Here is an 18,529-nt window from a genome sequence, read left to right as displayed (position 1 = left end):
ATGCGGGTGTTAGCGGCAGCCATATCCGCCCTCAGTACCGTGATTGCCTGAACTAGCGCAGCTATGGGTTCCTCTGTGGATCCCTGCATGGTTCAACACCACTATACGGCTTCTCAGTCTGTTCTGACTTGAGTGTCGTATAGACCGTTGTTTACATCCTTCCCCAAGTGACGCACAGGGGTACCTGAAGAACCCCCTGTGCGACCTTTGAGGCCACAGGTGGGAGATGTCTCTTACCGGATCCACAGAGCCTCAAGAACACCGATGCTGCTGCAAAAAGAACGGGATTAAGTACCAGGCAATGACAGTATAACACTAATCATAAAATCCGAGAGGTCTTATCTATCCGGTGGTAGGAAGGCATGGGAAACCTAAGTGCAGGAGGTTCGAGACTCAGATGAAAAGTAGTCCCCAGAAGAACAGGGACCAGAGTAGTACGTGGAAGCAGGACGGCCCACCTGAGCCAAGGACTGGGTGCGTAACGTGGGAATCAGGAGACAGGTACGTAGAGGGAGAGCACCAAGTTCCAAAGGGCAAATCCGATTGCAAGTGAGGGACAGTCCGAGGTTCAGCGACGAGTAAACAGTCCAGGGAGTCCAGGTGAGAGTTCCGAAGTCAATGTATACCAACAAGAGCAAGATCCAGACGTAGCGCTAAACAGGGTCCAAGAGACAGCTGAGAAGCGGTGACTGCTTTGCTCGTCAAGCGTTTTGTAATGGGCGCCTGACAGTCACGTGACGCGCTCTGTCACCATGTGACGGACGCTGCGCTGGATCACGTTCTGGTGTTCGTGTGGATGCCTAACACTTTCAATTGGTGGAATATCAAGTTAGGCAATCCCTTACAATTCTCATAAAGGTAAAGTATAATGCCATAATTAAGGCTGGTGTGGATATGGATCTTGATCCCTTTTTCAGGAACAAGGGGTTTAGAAAATTGGCAAATTCTCTAAATCCATCAAATCTCAGGGAGGAAGTTCTGTTTTTTGGTTACATCCTTTCTAGTCTTATTGAGACTATCTACTTTTTGACGTGCCCAACTTTGTATACTAGCTCTGATCCACTGAACTCACCATGCACTGCAAGTGAAAGCCTCTGCGTCTGTATCTAACCATTTCCTCCCCCATTCCAAGACCCGATGGGCTGGGAGGGTTGTGTAGCCCTCTAGCAGTACTCTGGACTGCACAACCAGAGATGGGAGGCTCTGTACTTTTATGCTAATTCCAGGTTTATACTGTTGACATGTTCTAGGCTACTAGATTAAAAGGGTTTAATGGTGGCAGGACTCACTACACAATTTTTATTTTTTTATAGTAAGTACTATTAGCCATTGTACTGTATATGCCTCAGACTGGGAAGGGGTTCAGACGGCCTAGCCAGGTTACAAAAATGTATCTTCCATGCCAAATACATGTCTGAAGTGAGCACCAACTTGCCCAGTTATCTTTGAGGCTTAAGAGTCAAACAATCATCCTTCCAGCATGGGACTCGATTTCCGTTGTGTGAATACTGAGATGCCCATCTTTCCTACAGACAAACTTGGTCGTCTCTGGAACAAATGCCCAGATCAGTTCTGTGTACAGCTGGCAGATTGCATATAACTAAGTTTGCTATGGGTGATCCTGTGAAACTCCCCAAAACCTGACCTTACCACAGGCAAAATGTTGTTCCTTGTTTGAAGACTGTGATGGTTTGATGGTTGAGCTAAAACATGGCGCTGGTGCGCATTGCATTCTGGGGGAACTCAGAGCCATGATGGATATTTATCCATGCCTCAGTGGAAAGCTACACTTGCTTTGCGAAACAACATGTTTTCAACGTTATTTGCTGATGGGCTTGGAATGCAGGCCTTCCCAGCCAAGGACACGGCGCTGGGAAAGCTAAGATCCGCAGGTGCCGGCTGGTACCTGATAGCGAAGTTTGTTTTGGGTTTGCTCGGCCTGTGCCAAGGTTTTGAGATGAGTTATGGAATTGTTTCCCGGGGCGTTTAGGAGAGAGAAGTGCTTTGCTCCTTGGGGTTACTGTCGGTTGATTCAGCTGGCAACCAACGGTCACCCATCAATGCGCAAGCACATTGCCAGAAGGTTCGAGAAGTTGCCACCCCTTGTTGAGGAGGGCATATATGCGGAAGCCCTCAACGGTCAGGTGGGATAAGCACAAAGACTTCAGTCGGAGGGGGGACGCTTCGGTCCGACACTCCTGTGGGTTGTTGTGCTCTTGGCCTGGCTGTTATCGGGGTCTTTCAGCCGCTTCTGGCCAGATGAAGTTCCATTAAGCTACGCCCACGGTGATGTATTTCTTTCTTTGACTTCTTTATGTTTTCTGTGATCTATGCCCATGTGAGTTGTACGAGTTATTTCTATGTACCTGTAAGCTTTGAATAAATAGCCGTAAAGAGCTGATTATCTTCTAAAGTGTGCGTGGCTGTGAATTATTGTGTCTGTTTTTGGGTTGAAGTATTTGCTCTATAATTGCACTGGTGATTTATGGTAGTTCCGTGCACTTTTTAGAGGAGAGCAATACATTTTTGGCGACGAGGATGGGATATTTGTGATGAATTGCTCCAAATATTAAAGAATCCGTCTGTATGCAGCAGAGATATTTGTGATGAAATGTTCCAAATAATCTGTTTGAAGCTGAGTTATTTTGGGTTGAAGTATTTGCTCTATAATTGCACTGGTGATTTATGGTAGTTCCGTGCACTTTTTAGAGGAGAGCAATACAAAGACAAAGGGCAGGTTGTTCCTACGAGTTACCTGCTTTAGGTTCCTGGGTGAGTGAATACAAAGATATAGCTCTCCTACAGGTGTTGGTAGAAATTTCATGTATTACACTTCCTAATCCATTCTTGAGTCATGTTTTTTATTTCTTAATAGCATTGTAATTATGGGTTGTTAAACCCACAGCACATCTGGCAGAGAAGTCTTGAGCTTGGCCTATCCTACCAGGTATAAACTATGGGTACTTTGCAGATGCACTTGGTCCCGCTTACACTTCGGTTGGTTGACTAGGGTGTTGTGGGAGCTCAGATTGAATCATCAAGTTTATACTCTACCAGTTTGTTCCTCACAAGTTGTCTATCACCGTCTAAATCCTCAGAACCATTCTTCAGGCAATCAATTTATCGATCTCTGGTCAAATCATCAAAACCCATCATTCCCACAAGTAACTACCCAAATAGCCTATGGCTACTCTCCAGAACCAATTCTTCCTTTAAGTTACTGGATAACCAACTCTTTGCTAATCATCAGAACCCATTCTCCCAACATAACTTGCATTTGTATAGTGCTTACTGGTGCAGTTTAAAATTGTAATTACTGGTGATCATCCCCAAAGCCCATTCTTTCTACAGGCGATAGGAACTTTGTCCTTGGGCAAATGCCCCAATCCCATTCTTCCTAAAGTTGACAGACTTTGTCTGCTGTGAATTCACACAACTAGTGGCGACTAGTGAAGGTTTAGATTAATGTGAAAGGTTTAAGATTTAAACCCCTCTAATGTGCAAGAGCACCTTAACACAACGAGAGAGAACAAACTAACCAAAAAGGATTGGAGTGGGGGAATCTGTGGGGAATCTGTGAATGCACTATTCTAACCCAACACCATCCCACCCCAAACAGGAGGCTCACCTTGTCCACACTTCCATCACATTCATGCTACAGGCTACTTTCTTTCACCCACACGTGCACCCATGCATTGCAACATAAACACTGCAACCTCAGTTACAGACATGTCACAACCCCTTGAGTGCACGCATAGCAAACATACATAAAGCATTGTCCCTTATCTAAACAACATCTGGGTTTCAATGCAAGCCTTCTGCTGTATGCAGATTCCGATAGCCCTCCTGCTCCTACACACCATGCAGACAGGAAGCGGGTGTTGGGGGAGTTAAGGGAATGGGGGTTGTCATACCTCTCCCTTGTGTGGTTCTGGAAATGCACAGTGAAGCCAGAGCACCAACATCTTGTGGACCCAGGCGTGTGTAATGTGCTGGGAGGCAAAGGCGCACTCCTACACATTTCAGCCTGCAGGACCCCATTCTGCATGGCCAATGGGCCAAGGGAAGCAAATCACCCCCCAGCTTTACATGGCCCATTGGGCGTGAGCAGATGGGCTTACTGTAAGTGAAGGGAAACCACCTTTGCCTACACTGCCCAAGCCAGCCCAGAAACATGTCCTCAACTGCTCGCTGCAGCTGAGGGAGTACTGGCTTGCTTGGCTCCTCTATTAGGGGTTGTGGGTCAGCACCCTGTTGCTCATTATCGACAAGCCATTCCTGCCCAGAACCTCTACTTGATATGGGATGGGGCTGAGGGGAGAGGGTGTGTCCATGAGCACATTCACAGAACCCACATTTCCCTCAGGGACATATGCTCCATCCCTACATAAATCAGTAGAGCCACCCATCCCTCAACTCACATCATGCTCCCCCCAACCGTTTAATGAATATGTACATTTATGTTAACCATCCTTCCTTTGAGTGAGACGTCCAGAAACTACCAGGTGAAATGTAGCGTGTTACGTTTTAACCTGGCGACAATACCCAGAATCCATCCACCCTTTGGGTGACAGATATTTTGTCCATCAGCAATCTTTGGACCCCTTACCACTGACAATTTTCTATACATTGTCAAACCCCTAGAGTCCAACAATCTTTCGGGTGGCAGGCCATAGGTTTTTGTGAATCTCCTTAAGCTTTTACCTGTGAAAAGTAGAGGTTATCTCAAAAACCCATCCTTCCTAAGTGAAAGACAGGCCTCACTGAACCCATCCTTCCCACAGCTGACAGGTCCTTTGTTTTTTCTGCAGGATACAGCCATATTGTCACTGGACACGGCTAATTTGCTTTGCAACTGTGACTAAAATTTGAGATAGTGCTACTAAACCACTCCAATGCCACAATCATAAATATACATCTGGCAATATTGGTCCCCCCAACATTTCAATGGGGGGTTTATCCCCAACATTAAAAGAAAGGCCAGAATTGACTTATGCAGTGAAAGCACTATGAACAGACAAATCCAGGCCGGTAAAAGGTGTCCTTGCCCCAATACTCCAGGCCATGCCTGCCGCTCCAGCAAGTCTAATGGAGTTACTTATTGGTTCACACAAACATATTGAAACTATAAGAATCTATAATGCCTATCAGTGGTTATATGTGATCTTACCGACCACAATTACAGGGTGGTAAATTTAATCGTGGACAAAACACCAACAATTTCCATTTTCTTTTATTTGGATGGGTCCCCCCTCCCTGTTTTTGTTACCTTTTAACGCCACCCTAACCCCATCCCGACCCATTGTAACCCCTTACCGCACTACCCTTTATTTAATTCATGTTTGCACTGTTTTTCAGTGTTATTGTCCACTGTGAAATTGACCACTCGGTTTTGTTTGCAATAAAATGACTGGAGACCATTTGAGCTTGGACATGTGGGGCTATCAAAATAAGCCCTCTAAGGACAACACCCTTAATGAGAAAATGTCTGCTGTGCTGCTTCTGGCTTTGTTGTCAAATGGTCACATTAACAACATTCACTCTATAGGAGACTAGGCCTGTAACACATGTGGGTAACAGGTCACCTGCCGACACAAAGCCCACAGGTGTCTGGCCTGTATGCATGAGATTTATAAAGTGTGAACCTAGCAGGGAAATCGCGAGGGCTCTAGCTAGAAATTATGGAATCCTCATTAGTGAAACGTATGTGTTGGAGCCTATGCACAAGCCAAACTATACTTACTGGGCAATGGTTAATTTTTCTCTCAGAGTACCACTACTCGGTAACAGGCAAACAATATGCTTGGTTTGTTACACCAACTAGAATATCAAATGGGATTTATAAATTGCCAAATAAGGGACTGGAGCAGGACTAGAACCTTCAAGGCAGAAGCATCGAAACAATACCATACTTCAGTGGGCACTCCCAGTGTCTGGCTCTTAAAACAGGAGTAAATATTCAAGCTACAAGAAACTCCATTAGTTTACAGATGCAACGCTGGAAAGCTCATCTATTCTAAAGTACACCAAATCACGTGAAAGGTAAGACAATCCAGGAAAGCCTGGAATGAGATTGAACTACTTAAGGGACCATGGCACAGGACGTCACTGTGTAGTCCATTAGGTACTTTATTCCAAACTTCATTTTTTGCTTTGCAGCCTCGAGAGTGCGCCATATTAACAATTGTTATTTTCTCCACCATCTTTTGAATACACTCACAATCCAAACCTCCAATCATGGACATGGTTCCCACTAACACTAAGTAAACACCACACTCGCAAGCTGCTAAAAAAAGAGGCCGAGCGCTACTGTTCCCTTCACCAGGAACACTGTTTGTACCAGTCTGTTTTCCATGTCAACTTCCTGTGCACAAGTCATTATCACACATGCCTTCTTGGGCATTGTGCGTGCTAGTCCGAGCTCCTCGGCAGGTAGTTATCCACTTCACCTCCATTTTGAGGGTTGATATTGCCATCACAATTCAACAAAAGTGGCCTCTTTCAAATAAAAACTCCAACAGGGTCCTCTGTGCTTTTCTAGGAGCATTCCTTCCACCTCAGGGCAAGCTGCTAAAGTCTGAGGTAGGGGGATACAAAATATATTATATCATTTATCTGTTTGGCATTTATGATTCCTGCAAACATAAAGATAACTTAATGGCCAATGGCATTTGTTGGGCATTTCGAAAATGTTTTTAAAGGTTGAACTGCACAGTCTCAAGACCGGTGGGCTGCAATGCCACCACAGGGCTTCAGCCACATTGCAATGTGGTGCAAGCTTTCCTATGGCGTAACAGATCACAAATGAAGTCTGTGCCAATTCAACCCGTAGAATATCTTCTCAGAGGAACTTAATAGTGGTGTCAAGTAATTGCTGAGCCGGACAGTTTCAAAAGTCAAATGTTAAAACTGCTTCATGAAACATAGGGCCCTATGCAACCAGCAGTCTGGAATTGAAAGCCAAAAGAAGCTTAATTCCCAAAAAGAAACCGGCCTAAAGAAATGTTGGGTTAAACCATAGGGGGAATTAATGTGAAGCAAGGCTGTGTGGGCACAGGCGTAGGCAATTAGAAAAACATTGTGATGTGCCTGAGCACTCTCCCTGTGACCCAGCCTGGTCCAAGTCAAACACACCAAGTGTCTATAGGATCTGGGATAAAGGACAACAGTCTATCAACAGATCTTCATAGATTGGTCCACGTAAAACCAGTATAAATGCACAAGCAAGTTCTGATTGCTTGTGGACAAATACCCAGATTTAAAATTGGTGAGATGCCAGCCTGCAAGTGACTGATTAGGAATTGCAACACACAACATTCGGCCTAAAATAAGGTATTTCCGCTTTTGTTTAACCCGCAGTCACACTTTAACATTAAGAACATGTTTAGCTTAGACCTTGAATGTCCACTCCATTGTTGTCTTCTGGATAATGGCCCTACCCTGCCCATCTCCAGCAATAGTTGCATGGACATAAGAATTTCTCTATTAACAACTCGAGTGGTGTGAAATTAATTATGGGTATTACCTTTGTGGACTAACGTGTTGAGAAATTAAGCCAGGCTGAAACAAAGTCCTGGTGCGCCATTTAAGTCCAGTGTCTCTGGTTAGTAACCTGAGGCATCAAACCTCAACTCCAGATCAGCATCAAATGCGTACAACTCCAAGTCTGATGATTTATGGTAATGCTCCAAAAGGGGTTGCTGCACAAACATGCACTCAAATATAGAGATCCTACGCACACCCACACTTATTTTATTTCTTCATTTAAAAAAAGCATCCTAGCCCTAGAGAAATCAGAACACAGGGACGTCATTCCAACAAAATGCCAGGGGTATCCGAAGTGACATAACACAACTCTTGACCTCTGCTGATATCACAGGAAGTGGTAATTTGACCCCCCTCCAAGTGACATCATGGGAAGCAATGGCACACAACCTTTACCACTGTGACAAAACAGGAAGTTGCATCATATAGCATTGTTTCTAAGTACACAACGAAAAATATGGTAACGATATCACTGTAATGTGATATACAGTTCATACAAGAATAGATCACCATGTGTATCATTAATATCAGTGTGTATAGGCCATATTGTTACATGTTACATTTCTGATTGTGCACTCTCTCTTGGTTTCTTTGAGATTCATTGGATACAAGACGACTGGCCTAACAACTAACAGCTATGGAAGGGATGTTGCAGAGCACAGCTGATCTGTGGAATGCCCTCAGGCCTCGGAGATGGGCATGAACAGCCCTCCCTTGAGAAGTACACAGTTCTGATGCTGTCGGCTGAAGTCCAAAGGCTGCTAGAGGCTGCCATGCAAAGACAGTCTGCTCTGTTGCGAAATGTATTTTCTTACTCCCTGTTCGGCGAAATGTGTTATCATACGTGGTGTTAATGGGTGAAGACTAATATGTGCTCTGCATTGTACATAGGGATGAGCCAGGCCTGGGAGGGGCAGAACCGAATGCTGCCCTCCCAAGCACTGGTGTGTGTTAGCATTACAGTGCTTTTCAACCCACTTCTGGCCCTGTGTATTATTTGTGTCTGAGAGCTGAGTGCTTGGAATGCCTGAGACGGTCTGAGGGAGCTGAATGAGCCTGTGACAAATGGTACCGATCCCAGGGAGCTCCCCTTGCTGAAGTGCATGACTGGAGATTACAGCAATACAACAGGTAAGTGAAAAGAAATGTTTTCGCTGTACCTGTTGCACGTTTGACTAGTGGAATTTGGAGTCTTCAGGGACTCTAGGAATAATACAGAGGAATCTGGAGTCTTCGGGACTCTAGGAATAATACAGAGATAGTGCCTCTGAGTGCTGTAGTGATACAGTACAGGGTCGCATTGGCAACTACAGGACTGCAATAAGGTCAGAGCATTCTTAGGCACCTGTGATACAGTCAGAGCACCTGTTGTGGAGAGACGGTGTAGTGTAGATGCTGTAAAGGGCACAGGGTAGAAGAGTGAGGTCAGAGGCTTGAGTTAAAATGGAATAATACAGATTACAGTTTCAGTTACAAATGGCAGATGCCGGGCAACAGACCATGTCATATAAGTTGGGAGCGAGGGATGTGCTGGAGAGGTTGAGGAGCATGGTGGACAATTAGGATGTGGTCCCCCAGTCGGTACAAAGGAAGAAGGAGGTGGGGGTTGCCCAGGAACAGCAGTTATAAAGGGTACCGCAGGGAAGGGACAGGGGAGATAGTGCTGAACTACAAGCGAAGCACAAAGATATCACAAAGGGGATGAAGATAGAGAGGCATCAGAGACCCTCAGATTTTGCAGTAATGCTTACACACATTTTCATTAGGGCCACAATATGGCGGCTGTTGCCAGAGGTGATAAGGAGCGTGGTGGAAGGGAATGTGGAGGAAAAGTTAAGATCCGCCCAGGGGTGGGCATACATTCTGAATGCAGCAGATGACGCATGGCTGAGAATGAGAAAAGCAGTGCCAGTGAAGGAGTGGGAGGAGGGAGGACACACAGAGGGGCAGGAATGTGAGGTGCTAGCACCAGTGCCTGTGGGGGTTGGGTGACGAAGAACGCTGTGGGGGTGGCTCTATGTATTTCCGAGAAAGGGGAGGAAGGGGAAGATGGGGAGAGACAGGCTGTCTTGGTACCGGAGGAGGCAACTGTGTGCAACAGAGGGAGGAGGACATTTTGGAAAAAAGAGATGTAATGACGGATTTGGCAAACAGGGTCCTGATAGCATGGGGGGAGACATGTCTGGACAAAGGGGCAAGAAATAACCTGGATTTCAGAAGGACGGGTGACTGTACAGTGTACACCTTAGACGGGGCAGTGAACAAAATGCCTGGGGAAGGTGTAGTGTCAGGGGTATACATGTCAGGGATTGTCAAATCACAACAGAACGCTATCAGCGCATGTGCACCATAGAAGGACATTGACAGGCCCACATGTAAAGAAGGTGGTCAGTGTTAGCGTGACTTAATAGTGTTTGGGGGGGAACAGCACAGTATGGTGAATTACAATCAGTGGTGTTGGCTCTGGGAAGAAATAAGATAACTGCATCGGATCAAGAGTGGCCTGTGACACCCGACAATGACCCACAGCCACAGCTAATGGCATCCATAGAAGAAAAGGAGTGGAATGTGATAGTGGACCCACAGCTTGAAGTGGTGAAGATTATTCTACAGAAGAGCAAGAAGGAAGATCAAAAGAAATGTGAAAGATTCCTGGCCATTTGGAAAGGGGAGGATGAGTAAATGATTCAACATATCAATGCAGAGAAAGGGCAAGACAATGCATTTCAGTGCCCGACAGAGATGGCCTGGTGGCCAACGGCAAAAGAAGGCTGGCAGGAGCACATGGACATTTGTGTGGCTCATTGGAAGAGAAAACAGAAAGAGGAGCTAAAGAAGGAGCAGTTCAAACAGATGAATGTGAAAGTCACACAGTGGGAAGACTGCCTGTCATTTGTTCTCCATGGACTGCTGCGAGAGTGGTCAGCGACCAGGTATTCACCATGCAAGATGCTACTTGGGGAAAAATATGACAAGCACTGGCAAGTTACTGCTGACACGACTGCAGGTGCACCTAGGGACTGGGAGGTACTACAGGCTTACTATATACTGGAAAGTAAGAGAAACATTGACTTTTACTTGGACAGTGCAAACAAACATGACAGTAATATGAACGGGGTGTTGCTGAATGTGAGAGTGACAGGGATGCTTAGAGCTAGAAAGGGTGAGACATGTAGTTATGACTGTTTTTGGTGTTTTAGATGCACCCTAAATTATGGCTGATGCTAATTGGTGGGGGTGTTTATGCAAAACAGTACAGTGAATGAATGGCTTTATATGAGTTAAGAAATAAATAAGTTGTCTTAGTTTGATAATGTTTTTGATTTTCTTGTTTCCTTACTGAGTAAGAATAATTGTATTGCAGTTTGCTTTATGTAGAACTAGTGCAAGGCTTTGGTCAGCGATTTATAGATAAAAAGAGAAGAGAGGAAAAAAAGTGGGCACATGTTACATTTCTGATTCTGCACTCTCTTGGTTTCTTTGAGATTCATTGGATACAAGAGGACTGGCCTAACAACTACCAGCCATGGAAGGGATGGCGCAGAGCTGATCTCTGGAATGCCGTCAGGCCTCGGGGATGGCGATGAACAGCCCTCCCTTGAGATGTACACAGTTCTGATGCTGTTGGCTGAAGTCCAAAGGCTGTTAGAGGCTGCCATGCAAAGACAGTCTGCTCTGTTACGAAATGTATTTTCTTTCTCCCTGTTCGCGAAACGTGTTATCATACGTGGTGTTAATGGGTGGAGACTAATATGTAGCTTCTGCATTGTACATAAGGATAAGCCAGGCCTGGGAGAGGCAGAACCGAATGCAGCCCTCCCAAGCACAGGTGTGTGTTAGCATTACAGCGCGTTTTACCCCACTTCTGGCCCGGTGTATTATTTGTGTCCGAGTGCCAAGTCCCTGGAATGCCTGAGACGGTGTGAGGGAGCTGAATGAGCACTGGTATCGTGAGGAGCAGTCCGAGTCTGTGACACATATTACCAGATTACTGTGAATGTAAGGAAACGTCCAAGACCAAAGGATAATAATGTGTTATTGATGTAATCAATTATGTTTAATATAGCAATTACACCTAAGCGCTTTATATAGAACAAATATACATACAATATCACCTAACCTGAGTTGGTACTCATTTATCGACCTCAGAAGGATGAAAGGCTGAGTTGGCCTTGCTCGGATTCTAACCTGGAACCTGTAGATCACACGCACATCGCACCAGCGTTCACTCAACCCACTAAGATATCTTATCGGCTATAGCTATCTTACCGGCTATAGTAAAATGAGCAATTACATGTCTGAATGTTCTCAAAGTCAGAAAGCAAATTACACTCTGAAGTGAATACCATTAAACTGGTAACAGATTTAACGGCAGGCCACTTCATCTGCAGGTCTGGTGCAAAGTGGGCCAAATGTCAACCCTGCGTGGATCTACTTTTAAGGCTTCAGAGGTTGGCAAAGTACATACAATTGGGAGGGTTCATAGCTGTGCATTAAAGAATTTACAGTAGCGCAGGAAAAGCAGATCACATGGCATCCCGTTCTCTGGGCACTAGTTACCTCTTACATGCAAACACATATCCTGAACAGCACAACATTATTAAGGCCACTAACCCATGTGCGAAGGATTCAGATAGCTATATAATTAGCTTATTATAACTTCAACTTGCGGAAAGCAAAATACATAGTCCGAAATGAATGCTTATTCTAATCTAAATGCTTCTTGGACATTTTTGACTGCATTGTGAATTTGAGGTGTAAGAACCGACTAAATCAGTGAGTCACCCCCTGACGTGTGCCTGAAATAAACCTTTAATGAGTCTAGCAATTACTGTATAGAATTCCAGAAAGACAAATTATTTGTTATTCTTATTCTTTCCTATTTACGGTAACTGCTCAAAGTGTTACACGTGTGGAACCCCCAGGTTTGATATCATAAGTTATTTATAACGCGCTTAATACCCAAAGGTTTCTAAGCGCCGACCCGGGGATCGAACCTGCGTTGCTCTGTGTCGTCTTGCTTCCAAGGCGAGCACGTTGCCCCTGAGCTATCCTCCTGAGACCAAGAGGCCTGAACAAGAGAGCCAGCCACTCCAGAAACAAAGATCTGCATGGTGCTGGCCGCAGCCCAGGAGCTTCCGTTTAAATAAAAAAAAGATATATACCTATCCCCTCCAAATGACGTCCCTGTCAGAACACTGTGAAAATAAACATACACAGTTCCATAAAAACAAGTAAAATAAGAACACAAAAATAAAAACTACTTTCACATGTAACATAAAAGCAAGATAACAATAAAAGCAGAAAAAAAGAGGATGGCGAGGAATGCACTCCAGTTCCCAGTCAAATTATACCTGATACAAAATAACTGGGTTAGATCCCAAAAACAATTTAGTAAGTAATAACAGGGTTGAATCCCAAAACAAAGAAAAAGTATTAACAGGGTTGGATCCCTTCTGCTGTTCTGCTGCTCTTTCTTTGTTCTCATCCTAGCGCTTTCCTGTCACAAACATTCATCAGGGAGGCTGTGCTGGTATGCAGGTGGTTCCAATTAGTAGCTCTAATAGTCTGTAGGGATTCTGGTAGCTGTAGTTGTATTAATGGTTTTCTCCCCTCCCCCAAATTTGGGAAAAACGTGTGTATTAGGAGGGGTGTCAGTTCCTGGTCACCTGATTGGCAACATGAGACAACTACAGCTATCCTCTTTTTTCTGTAACAATAAAAGCAGCATTCAGAGACAATCAAAGTACAACTTAAGGGTATGCACAGGAATACATATGTTTTTCAGGCAGAAAAGCAGCGTCAGCCTCGCGGCTCCACAGTGCAGCCCTTTGCCGCCTCATCATTTGCATGCAGGAGCATGACAGGTGTGTCTGCTCCCCAACTGTAAGCTGGCAGCAAAGTGTTTACGACCGGGAATAGCAGCGTCAGAGGCAGCAGCTGTGGCTCCCATAAAGATCACACCTGAGGGGGAAGTGTGGTTCGGTGTTTGGGAGACACGCTCACTTTCCCTAGGCGGTAAATGTTTACGCTGAAGGTTTGAAACACCATTTACTTTGGGCCTCATCATGAGTCGGGCGGTATCACTGGCGGTTTTACCGCCGGGGCTATTTTCGTTATCGCCAAACCCCCTGGCGCTATTAGCGCCGGATCACGGGTTTTGCGGAACGGTAAGTCCCCATTCCCCATTGGGCCCAATGGGGAATTCTCGGCACTACTCTCGCCAGCAGTATTAGCACGGCAGTAATAGCGTCGAAAATCGGTAAAATCGCAGCGGATTTGCCCCCAGCTCAGAGCTGGGGGTAAATTCTGCCAAACCCGTGATTTGGTGGACCATTAAATGCAGCGGTAATAGCGTTAGCGGCACATTTTAGGGTTACCGCCAAACTCGTGATGAGGCAGTTTCAGTGAAGAGCGACTATAGGGAGTTGGACCGCACGAGAGGCTCTCAGAAAACTTCCATTTACTTCTTCCAGGCAGCGCCTCACCAGTCCCCAAAGCCCCCACACGGTCAAAAGGTAGAGGGGGTCACTTTGATAAAAGTGTTCATTGCATGCAGGGAGCTGGCAAACTTAGTACTTTCGTGCTGTTGGGTCCACTGCATGCAATTTTCAGCTGTAGCAAAACCGAGTGGAAAAGTTTAGTTAAAAGAAATATATATATCTTATCAGCATATCACTGCCTTCAAATTGCTTTGCTGACTGCATTTGTCAATGTATTCCTTTAGCATCCGCCTGCTTTTAACAGGTGCTGAAAACTGGTATATTCCACGGCAATCAATTCCTTTTACACCTGCAAGTGAATCTCATGCAGGCGAGACAGCAGATGCCCTTTTAAGTCAATGGAGGAATGCACATCTGAAATGTTAATTCGGGTTTATGCACTTTCTCTGCCTCCAAATTGCTGTAAAAAGTTCTGCAGTGTCAAGTAAGGCGTAAATGGCTAACACCTTTATTTATGCATCAATTTTGTACTCTGAGGGGGCAGGGAGGTGGGGCGGTACGCTGCTTGCGTTTCTGCCACCTCCTTCATCTCCGCCATACAAATACTCCAGCATTTGCACCGGCATGGATTTTCATGCTGGTGCAAATGCTGCAGATCCTTATCCTAAAGCAAGCGGACCCCCATAGGGATTCATTGTAAACATTGCCTGCCATACAATTACAAATAAACCTCCTTCCTGCTTGAATGTCGGACATCGTTTATTTTTCATTGTGAACACGGATTACAATGCATGAATGAAAATGAAATGCTCTCCGACATGCAAGCTTGTCGGAGAGCGGTTAATTGTAATTGAGAGCGACGCTTGCCATGTGAGAATGGCAAGCAGCACTCACAATCAAAAGTAAACGCTGCCTGGCAAGCCACTATGGCAGGCAGCATTTACTCAGTGTGCACTGTGCAGCACAAATGTGAAGCCAAAAGGCAGCGTACACGATTGCACGCTATTAGCATAATTGACCTAAAAACATTTGACCTAAAACATTTGATCTAATTTTTGTGACCTTTTTTTCGGTCAAATGTAATAAAATATATACATGGGGGTGGGTAAGGGTATAAATTAGGTTGAGGGGAAGTACGAGGGCCAGGGGGTCTCCCCCCGCATTTTATACCGAGAAAAAGGTCAAATAAATTCAAAATGTTTTAGGTCAGATAGACCCACACCGATTGCACACCCCCTTTTGTCTTTTACACTGCCTTTTGTGCTGCACGTTTGCACCCTGCCGTGCAAATGAAGTAAATGTGCTGCCATGTGCGCATAGCAGGCAGCTTTTACAATGGATCCCTATGGAGGAGTCTGCCTGCTTTATATGCTAGTGCATAAAGCTGGCGGGCACCCCAGCGTTTGCGCCAGCATGAAAATCCATGTTGTCGCAAAAGAGAGGAGGCGGAAACACAAGTTGCGCTCTGACCCTCCTGTCCGCCATACCAATGAACGAAAATGAGCCGTGGCGTCAATGGAAGGTGCAAAAGCCTTACGCTGCAAGGCTTTTACGTCTTCCATTTATGTTACGGCTGAAACAAAAAGTCCTATAGTGTGCAACGCAACTTCATCATACCTGCCAGGACCGAAGATTGCCACTGATGTACCTCACCATACCTTCCCACTGAATGCATATTTTTCTTACCTCTTATTATTGCTTTATTATTTCATTTCAATAAAACTATAAGATTAACTTCAGCTTTGGTTCAAGATTTTGATAGAACGTCTTTAGAACAGCGTATGATGAGACTTTCTGCCAATAGCTTCACTGCACATGTAAATGATATCATTCAAAAAGTCAAGGTACCAAAAGGTTGGGTGGAAAAACGAAGACAATACATGAACATCGCTTTGATATGGAGGTAAATGACCATAAATTAGCAATGAGGAGAGAGTTACGGTCACTCTTGAAGAGTGGGAACCGTGACTCTCAAATGCGAATGCAGATCAAAAAGGTAAAACAGTATTACAAGAGTTGGTTAATAACCCATAGGGGTATTAGATCCCAACTGGATGGTGAAGAAATGTTGAAATCACTACGGGGTAATAACATCTCAAATTTTTGGCAATTAATCAACAGTTTGGAACACAAACAGAAAGAGTTTTTACTTAACCCGATTAGCGAGAGAAGGTGGTTGGAACATTTCTCTGCTATGTGTAGCTGTAACTCCGAGATTTTCATCAGAGATTATACGAATGGCAATGAATGGATATTAGATATCTCTATCCCAATTATATCTAGATTAATTGGGAAATCTAAGAATGTGTGTGCTCCTGGCCCTAATAACTTATCCAACAAGATATTAAAAATAAATATAGAATATTGGGCCAAAATACTGCTTATTCTTTATATAGATATTCTATATACTAAAACTATCCCTCAGTCATAGAGACTGGCCATTGTACTTCCAGATTACAAAAAAGGGCCTAGATCTTGTCCTGGAAGTTACAGACCCATAGCGATAGCCGATCCAGAATAAAAAATGTTTGCTTATATTGTATTAGAAGACATCCAAATATGGATGCCTTCTCAAAAAAGGGCCTAGATGTTGTCCTGGAAGTTACAGACCCATAGCGATAGCCGATCCAGAATCAAAAATGTTTGCTTCTATTGTATTAGAAGACATCCAAATATGGATTATTCTTAATAACATACTAGACCCCAAACAAATAGGATTCAAGAAAAACACTAGTACTGACTTTGTGGGACTAATATTAAGAAGCTTACAGTCAAAGTCTTTAGTGAAAGGTCCAAATCCAATATTTGTTGCCTCAATGGACCTTAGTAGGGCTTTTGATATGGTGGATCATTCAACCTTATGCCGTAAATTGAGAGCTCTGGGTATGCCCAAACATATATTGGATATAATTATTGAACTATTTTCCGAGACTAAACTAAAAGTTTGTTTAAAGTCAGAGGGTCTATTGTCATTAGAGATTGATATCTCAAACGGGCTCAGACAAGGTTGTATGCTAGCTCCTACTTTGTTCAATTTATATGTTAGTGGTGCCAATAGAGCACTCGAGAATTAAGGTTTGGTTGCACCTAAATTAGGCGACATGTATATTGGATGGATCGCATATGCGGATGACTTCCTGCAATTAGACTGCACTAAAATTGGTTTACAAAGAATGATCAACGCATTTGTATGTTTGTTACTGAACTTCATCTAAAAATTAATCCAACTAAGACAATTATTGTACGGCTGGGCAAACCTAAGAAACGAGATCTTGCACATATATGGCACTGTGAGGGTAAACACATACAATGCCAGAGTGCTTTCAAATACTTGGGGTATTACTTTTCAGGACCTGGCTACTTAATGTTAAGAACCAACTGAGACTAAAAGCAGAAACTGCTTTGCGACAAATGCGCATACTAGAGAATAAATATGGCAAATATTCTTTGGTACCATTGAGAACATTTTACATTATGAAGGTTTTACCAAGGTTATCATATGGTATGGAATTCTATGCATTTGATTTTATGGATTTCTTAAAAAGTGTTGAGAGTTTGATATGGAGAGGGATTCTGTTCTTTCTACCGAAGTGTGTTCCAATTGATGTTATTAGGTATGAACTAGGTGTTCAATCCTTGAAATCACTTATACTGTGGAAAAGAGCTATTTTATGGAGGAAATGTTTAACTGGTAGAGATTCTGATTTATATGTAGTAGCGGGCATGGAAAATGTAAGTGAATGTCGGAATCAATTGAAAAGTGAAGTTGAAGATGTTCTTCAAAATTTGTGTGTGACTACTGAAATGCTGTTGTCCAACCCATTAAAAGTAAAATAAATTCAGAAAGGCAGTGATTGGCAACAGAACATAACAAATATATCACAGTCGAAAATGTATAACGAGGCCTACTACTTTTGTAAATGTTTCCCTGTAATGGAGGAATATGTATTTATCTAAGTATCTAAGTAGAAATCTACATAATGGTTTTATGAGGTTTAGGATGAATGTGTTACAACTGTATACTTAACATTCGTAATATGTCTTCTGATACATGGAAATGGTGCAGATTTTGTAAAAATGAGCGAACAAATGAAACTTTGGAGCACATTTGACTTGTTTGTCCTACCCTTATGACTCAACGAATGTTATACTTCGAACAATTTGTTGTTTCTATTCATAGTGTTGCTAGAGAACTTCTGTGGTACGAAATGAGGCATGGCAATTCGATCGCGTTAAGGATCCGTGTGACTGCCTTTCTGAAAAACATATGTGATCTGTATTAATGAATTGAAACTCTACTGGCTAGATTTTAAATTTATTTGATAGTCTTTTTATCACTTCATATTATTTATAATAAGAAGTTAGAATTGAACAGGCATGTAAATATGCATTCATTGCTGCTGTGCTGATATTTAAATTCATTCTTAAAAGGTTTTTACTTCCTTGCACGTTTTCTAAGGTTTTAATATTGATGTGAAAATTGCTAGATATTTGTATGTGATGTTTTGCACTCTGAATTTTGACGTTCAATGGACTGTCTG

General features: G+C 43.6%; 1 protein-coding gene across 3 annotated transcripts in view; it reads right to left on the bottom strand.

The window, feature by feature from the left end:
• RSPH10B (radial spoke head 10 homolog B) overlaps nt 1-18,529 on the bottom strand; it is a 765,802-nt gene that overhangs the window by 420,011 nt on the left and 327,262 nt on the right. The gene's annotated exons all lie outside the window — the stretch shown is intronic.

Source organism: Ambystoma mexicanum, chromosome 2p (genome assembly GCF_040938575.1).
Source record: "Ambystoma mexicanum isolate Mex_15411 chromosome 2p, UKY_AmexF1_1, whole genome shotgun sequence".
NCBI lineage: Eukaryota > Metazoa > Chordata > Amphibia > Caudata > Ambystomatidae > Ambystoma > Ambystoma mexicanum.
Note: the sequence above shows the minus strand (reverse complement) of the source record. Positions and strands in the feature narration are given on the sequence as shown.